Genomic DNA, 8,061 nt, shown 5'->3' with positions numbered 1-8,061 from the left:
TCGGCTTCGCTTATTACGTAAAGAAATTATCGATTTAGGTTTTCAAAGTAGATTTTGTCGAGGTAATAAACAATTATATTAATTATTATCATAAGTTATGATCAAAACTCATGTAAATTCTGATAAAAAATTTATGTTATAGGGGATTTATTATTGTAGTTTAATCATATTTCTGGCAGCACCAGTAGAAAAGGTGAAGTGTCAGGTGAAAAATGAGAATAAACCCAGAAAACTGAAGGAAAAGGAGACGTAAAAACGAATTTGTTTTCTCTGTTTGTATGTCTGTCACAGGGAAGGTTGATTTTGGGTTAAAACCCTTTCTGGAGTGACACAGAGGCCGTGTTCAAAATTTTGTCTGGGTCTGTCAAGCAGTTCAGATTTCTATAGTGGACAAACAAATATACAAACTTTCACTTTTATATATATATAGCTATATAAAGCAACAGATATCGCTTGATATCTTCCCAATCTGTAATCAGCACGGCAGAAGCCTGCTCTCAGTAGATCTGTCTCTTTCCTATTCACTTCTTCAATATCCGGCCTGGACGCCAACCTTTTTTCTGAACAACACTACTTGGCCCCAGCCTCCCGCAATCTCCTCCTTTCCTCTTCAAAACCCAATGTCCAGTGATATTCTTGATTCTCTCTAAATCTCGCACTCTACCTTCTACTGATGCTTTTGTTCAATAAGAGGTCTAGAATAGAATAGAATACAATATTTAGACCAAAGGCCAAGCCCTGGGATCTATGAGGTCATTCAGCGCTGAAACGGAAATTGACAATACAAATGTTTGAAAGATATAACAGAAGGAAAACCTCGCAGTTGCACTATGAATCAACTGTTAGGAGGAGGTGGAGAGTAAGATGGAAGAAAGAGAATATGACCGGAGGTACAGTAACAAGAATGAGAGGGGTTACAGCCAAGGGACGAAGGGACGCTGCAAAGATCTTTAAGGTGTGCCTATGACGCCGCTACCCCCACACGAGGAATAAGGGGTCTATGGTTACTATATGGTCTTAACAATGGTTACTGAGTCGTGTGTGTCACCTGATATCGCATTATCTCCTTCAGCACTACTTCTCAGCCACTCTGGAGAGTGTACTTGCCTAAGCCAATCCTAGTCTTGCTTTCAGGTGTTGTTTTTTTCGTACTAAAAGGATAGATAACATCCTGATCTCAGTATATAAAGAAAAAAAAATAATTATTTGCCAACAAATTTCTGAACAAGTTCATTAACACCTTAACTTTCGTTCTCTTTTTCATCCTGATAAGATCTATGGTCTGCTCTCTTATTGGGAAAAGCTTCATCATCTGGATCCTTTTCTTCACAATACAGTAGTCCTAATGCTCTTGATATTTCTACCTGATCCCCGCAAATCCCGCGTGCCCTCTAATAACCTCAGATTTTAAAGACCATGGGATTTTTGCATCCTTAACGTGAGCCTTTTCCCTATATCCAATTTAACACAACAATTATGCAATGAAATCGTGGCCAACCTCACTCAATGCCTACAACTACCGTCAAAATCTAGAACCCTCAGTATTGCTTTCCGAATAGTGTACAAGGGAAATGCAAAACGTATTGCTTTCCGAATAGTGTACAAGGGAAATGCAAAAAGTATTGCTTTCCGAATAGTGTACAAGGGAAATGCAAAACGTATTGCTTTCCGAATAGTGTACAAGGGAAATGCAAAACTCTCTACAGAATGTAATGTGCCAGTTGTTTCTACAAAAGAGGATTGTATTCATTTATATATTTGGCCCTTTGCCTTAATCTTTAAGTCTACCGATGGAGATGAGGAAAAATTTGACGATAAATGCAAGTATATCATTTAGAGCCTCCTAGCATACGTCCACAATAATTAACGATATGTGAAACTAGCAAGTGCGTAATAAAAGGGTCTTTTATTTTGTGAACCGAAGTAGGTAAATCTTTATTATCATTATCATTGCCTCAACCAAGAGGAAAGTTATGTTTCACACTGGATTTTTTTTTCTCGTTCGACTGCGTTAGGTTATTTCGTTATCACCAGAATTAACAAAATTATATTTAAATCTTTGGAAAGCATGTGGTTGGGTTCTTTCAGTTACTTTTAATATTTTAAAGTCCACAGATAAAAGGACAAATATTTCCCCAAGAGACCTCTCTAATTTCCACAGATAACTACAATATTTTTTCCACAATGGAGAAATGACAGATGAGCTCTGCTGCACCCTCAGGTCGGAGGACATTAAAAAAAAAATACCATTTACCCAAAACAGATCTTCGTTCTCGCTTTTAGAAGCACATTCGTAATATTTTGTAGGTATTTCGTTTAACACATAGCCCATAAAATTACACACACACACACACACACACACACACACACACACACACACACACACACACACATATATATATATATATATATATATATATATATATATATATATATATATATATATATATATATATATATATATATATATATACCCCAACTAAACTATTCGAACACTACTTTTGTGAAGAGGGTGCTTACCCAATTCCACTCTTAACTGTAACCCACCTCATCTGACTAGCCTCTGGGTATGTGATTCCTTGTTGGGTGGGGTCAACAGAGGAACAATTGGATTTCAAACCTACTTGTCCACACACTTGAGCTCACTCTACTGTAAAAGGAACCCGTGGCTCCTCGCTGTGAGGAGAGAGCACCGCAACAACTGGGCTGCTGAGAGATTGATTGACAGTTTAGTTTTTGTCAACTACAGCTAAGGGTGGATGGACTGGATGTAAGGTGATCGACGTTAGATGTCAGTTTATATACTATAATTACGCATTTTAAGTAATTTTTGGTCCCAAAAAGCTTCTCTTAACTTAGTTATTCTAGCAGAAGAAGTAATTTTGTTACATTTGGATATCATCTGCAACAAAAATTCATCTCATCCTGATATGTTATTAGTAATACTTCCATATAATAACAATGAACATTGTCCTTACAGACATAAAGCTAATCACCCTTATCGAAGATACTCCAGTGCTATTCTTTTGAACTTAGATCTTCAGCCAAAGTAACAAAATATATGACACTTTTTGATTTATTAATTCTAATAATTTATTTATCATTTTACTAAGCATGGAGTTCTAAGCATTTAGAGCTTAATGCTATTCCGTTTGTGATTTTGAATACCAAAATAAATATTCTAAGAGTATTATTGAAGCAATACATGTCCCTTACCAACTCAAAGAGCATTCCTACTGATGAAACGAGAAAGACACCACCAGGATTTTTGTAGAGGTATATCACTTTCATATTTCTTAGTTTAAAGGTCATGGTCATAGAATCAAAGTCACCTAACCTGGTGTTACCTAACACGGTTTTATGAGTGAAGTCAGCATGACAGATGTGAAATCGGTCTCTTATAGTCCAATAAGCTCAAGGTTAAAGTTTTCTTCGAACAGAAAAATTGGCAAACGGACGGGCGATTTCCCATCATGCTCAAATTTCCATGATGGTCTACCTTTGTACCAAGTTTGAATGAAATACCCTCAATTTTATAGGAGTTGCAAAGACTGGGTAAGTGTGACAGACAAACAGACAGACAAACAAACGAAAACAAGGAAAACTCCATTACTGGAGCATGCATACCAGATACGACATCTCAATTTATTATAGTCCAAAACTTATGGCCAAGGTTAATATTGTGACAGGAATGCACACTGACGGTCTCCCTCGCCACACTCCCAAGCATAGAGGTCTTCCTTTGTGTCAAGTTTGACAGCTGGAGAGGCAATCTCACAGACGAGTGGGCGGAAAAAATCTCGCATAAAATCCACGCACTCAACACCTGCTCCGACTTCACCAGTATGGGATTATTAAACAGACAATTTGTTCTGTTTTGTTCTAAAACGATTACGAACTCACTGTACTGCAAAGCCAGTCCTCATTTTTTTAAGTTACCAATTTCTGCACGTCACACGACGCAAAGATAGAAAAATATTCTTAACGACGTCATAGAATATTTATTATTGTGATAAAATTTCACATTAGGGCTAAATTCCTCCGCAGAGCTACTGATTATTAATGTAAAATTCAGTTTGTCTTTGAAAATGATCATACATTTAGCAGATAACAGGGTTAATGGTATAAAATTGTAAGCGCAAAATATTTTCGGAACACTGTTCTGCAGTCAGACTGAGTGTAATGAAGCAGTAGGCGAGAATGTATTGCTCAGCAAGCAAGTTTAGTATACCTTAGTTTAACCAGACCACTGAGCTGATTAACAGCTCTCCTAGGGCTGGCCCGAAGGATTAGACTTATTTTACGTGGCTAAGAACCAACTGGTTTCCTAGCAACGGGACCTACAGCTTATTGTGGAATCCGAACCACATTATAGCGAGAAATGAATTTCTATCACCAGAAATAAATTCCTCTAATTCTTCATTGGCTGGCCGACAACTCTACCGACTCGTCCAACGAGGAACTGCTCAGCAAGCAAAATGATGCCCCATCAACTCAACCAGAAGAGAGGAGCAATCCAAATGAACCATGACATTGCTCATTAAGAAGTAAAAACTACATTAATTATGGTAATGGTTTCCATTACGTCGAGTTCACGTAGGCCTTGTAATAGGATATGCGCTAACTTTACACCAACCATATTTTGACTAAATGTGTGAGAGCCGCAGACTTGAGCGAATTGCATTATGTAGAACGCGGCACAGCCTACGCAGCTTACTTAACCATTAAGCCCATTCATTAATCCATTATGAAAGCCAATTAGATATATACGTTCTTAATACCGCCGGAAGTCTGGCCAACAGGATTAGAATATTATCTGACTTAGCCAGAGGGAGGAAAAAACTGACGTCACTTATTTAATCAGTTTTCCATAAGTTCATACATCTAACTGAAATTTTCACGTTATTTCCCTCTTTTACATCAAAGGATTACTAAACAGCTCCTGTTCATACAATGTATGATATTCGTTAACTGTTCAAACTTCATGATTTTGTGAGATCCGAATTCTTTTCGTTTAATTGTGTCCGAAATGTAATATGTCTAAGGTCACAAGATACAATTCAGTGAAATGCAGGAAAACAAAACTTGCGGAAAAATCTTGAATAAAATAAGATTCGTCGTTCAACCGAGATGCATCAAAACAGCACACTTTTATGCACACCCTTGCCATGGTTCCCACACGGGCGTCATCTACAAATCATGCTTCAAGATAAAAGGAAATAATTCCTTAGAGCAGATAACTCAGGCAGTCTGAAATGTTATCTGTAGTGCGTTCAGAAACTCCTCTTGACAGCCGTAAATATCTCGAGTCTCATAACTAGTTTAAAGGTGGCTGAAGAGCAGAACTGGCAAAAGACAAGTCAATGTCTAGAGACGTAACAACAGCAAACACGCGATCAGCACCCAAAGGCCCTCCCTTCCTACTCGTGTGGGACAAGGGGGATCAAGGTAATGGTTACTGATGTCTAGCCAGGTAGACCTATTCTTCCGCCGGCTGGCCGAAACACTTACTGTCCTTGAATATGCAAATGACGGCGTAATTTCCTTATATTTTCAGATGGTTAGCTGCCGCGTCCTTTGCTAAATCCTGCATATTTTGACGACCCGTACCAGTGAAGTATCCGCAGCATAAGAGAGCAATACTATTAAATTAAAGGTGAAACTAAAGAAATGTTAAACAAATAGGCACCGAGTCAACGACTAACATTTCTCAATCAGCTGGCAAATCACTGTGACCTATAAAAGTAACATTTTATACTAATACAGAATATTGGGAATGGCATGAAGATCTCTGAAAGGAAACCTACAAGATTTATCAATTAGCGTCTACTATTACAAAGAGAGGTATAAATCCTTACACTGCAGTTGCCAATGGATCCTGCAGCGTTATTTTATGAGGCACAATGATGAGCAAAAACATATTAGCATCAAATCACTGACATAATAGAGGAGGTGCGCGACTGCAAAAGAACGATCGTCTACATTACCTTATCTAAATGGGAAACGATGAGAGTGCCATGAATACCCAAAGCCTTAGCTCATTAGCTTTGAGTATACCCTACATAATAATAAAAAAAAAAATGTACAAAATTTAGCGAAGGCATGTGAAATAACCAAGTCGAAATTACCCCATTTTTACCATCTAGGTACCAGAATTCATCTACTTCAAGGTACGAAAGAAATCATTTCTTAAATCATGGCATATGTACCACAAACTTATGCGACGTTAAGAGCGCATGACAGAAAACGAAACAGTGATGGTTGATAAAAAAAAAAAAAAAAAAAAAAAAAAAAAAAACCTAAATCTAAAACTTAAGCGGACATCACTTGGTACGAATTACAGTACGACAGATTCATGACTAAATAAAGGAAGACAAACCCAGGGAAAGAGTATCATGGTTACAATAAAAGTACTGCAGTCTAACAGAGATAGAAGTCAAAGGGTCTACAGAGCCGAGGCTACAAATTATGTACAAGACCATGACATCTGGCCCAGTACCAATTCTTAAGAAATATCTAAAGTTTATGAGAATGCATTACTAGAAGCCACAACACAATACACCAAGATTCCACCCACCACTCAATGTCAGTTTAGAGAAGATAATGCTAAGGAAACATGTAAAGAAATATCGGATATGTCTTCTCTAAACTGGCATTGTGTGGTGAATGGAATCTTGGTGTGTTGTGTTGTGGCTTCTAGTAATGTATTTTCATAAACTTTAGATATTTCTTAAACATTGGTACTGGCCCAAATGTAATGGTCTCCTACTACGACATGCCAAATACGATAAAATACGTAGCGACGGAACATAATGAAGCGATATCAGATGGGTTTCATAACTGCAGAAAGAATGAATGTAGGCAATTTGGGCTCATTTGAAAGCGCTGAATGCCGGGGAGGCCTTTCAGCGCCGTAACCAGAGAGCAGATATGTAATGACATACATTTTCAGTATTATTAACTAATACTTTCTTACCACGAACATGCTTATTATAATCAGTATATGTCGAATTTCCCTCGGGGGCAAACTAGTTTCATACATGCTTTTAAAATGTATATTGCACATGGGATATAACTTGTTCTCGATGTTCTGTAGGTAATTGAAGAAATTGTTGGTACATTAAGAGAACTGATTCCAACATAGCAACGCTATCTTTCATACAGATAACAACAGGGAAATTTTCACGAAAATGCTCTCGTGAAATAGGCTGAAAAACCATGAACGTTCATTAGTCGTCTAGTCACAACAACCTGACTGTTACATACTTTTAATACGAGAAATTTATGTAATTTGAGCTATAAATCTCACACTTACGTATCCAAAACTGATTTGAAAACTTGTATTTTTCCGGAGTCATGGTTATCGGAAATCGTTATTTACCTCAGAGAGTTGCGCCGCTTAGCAAGGGAAACCATTCCCATTGCATGGCTTCTTTTTTGGTTATTTTCCTCCCAACTTCCGCTAAAACCCCTGACAGGTGCACCAGACCGTTTACAGTTACGGTGTAAAACTAGGCGTCCTGTGAATAAAAGAATTATGCTAACGCTAATTAATATTTTTTCGTGCAAATGAAACTGACATCTCCATTTCTTTTGGGATATGTGTTTTATTTTATTTCACATATTTTCCTTGGAATTCTGAGACCTATTGAATAAACTAAAAAGCTGAAGCTTAACACCGCAGAATCTAATTAAGTCGGCGTCTTACAGTAGTTAGAGAAAATTTCCTCCTAGGATGAAATTTGAAACTAATTAAGTTTCGATACATTAGTGGTAACATCTGACTTGGCGATGCACAAGAAAAACTAAAACACCTAGTGCTTTGTCCTATTTAAGTAAAACTTATAGATTACAATGATCATAAGAATACTGAGATTTGTTCATCTATGCCGATGTTTTAATAATTTTCTCGTAAAAACAACTCTGAACGCTGTACGCCTAGATAAAGAGAAAACCCACACCTTTTTTATTCCCTACAAAACAATCACCAAGCGTAAACTTCCGTACCTTTAATAAGCAATACACAGATTCCTTTTGATTTCATGAAAAGGAAAAAATGTT

This window comes from Macrobrachium rosenbergii, chromosome 12, assembly GCF_040412425.1.
Source record: "Macrobrachium rosenbergii isolate ZJJX-2024 chromosome 12, ASM4041242v1, whole genome shotgun sequence".
In the NCBI taxonomy this organism is placed as follows: Eukaryota; Metazoa; Arthropoda; class Malacostraca; order Decapoda; family Palaemonidae; genus Macrobrachium; species Macrobrachium rosenbergii.
This window is presented reverse-complemented; position numbering follows the sequence as displayed.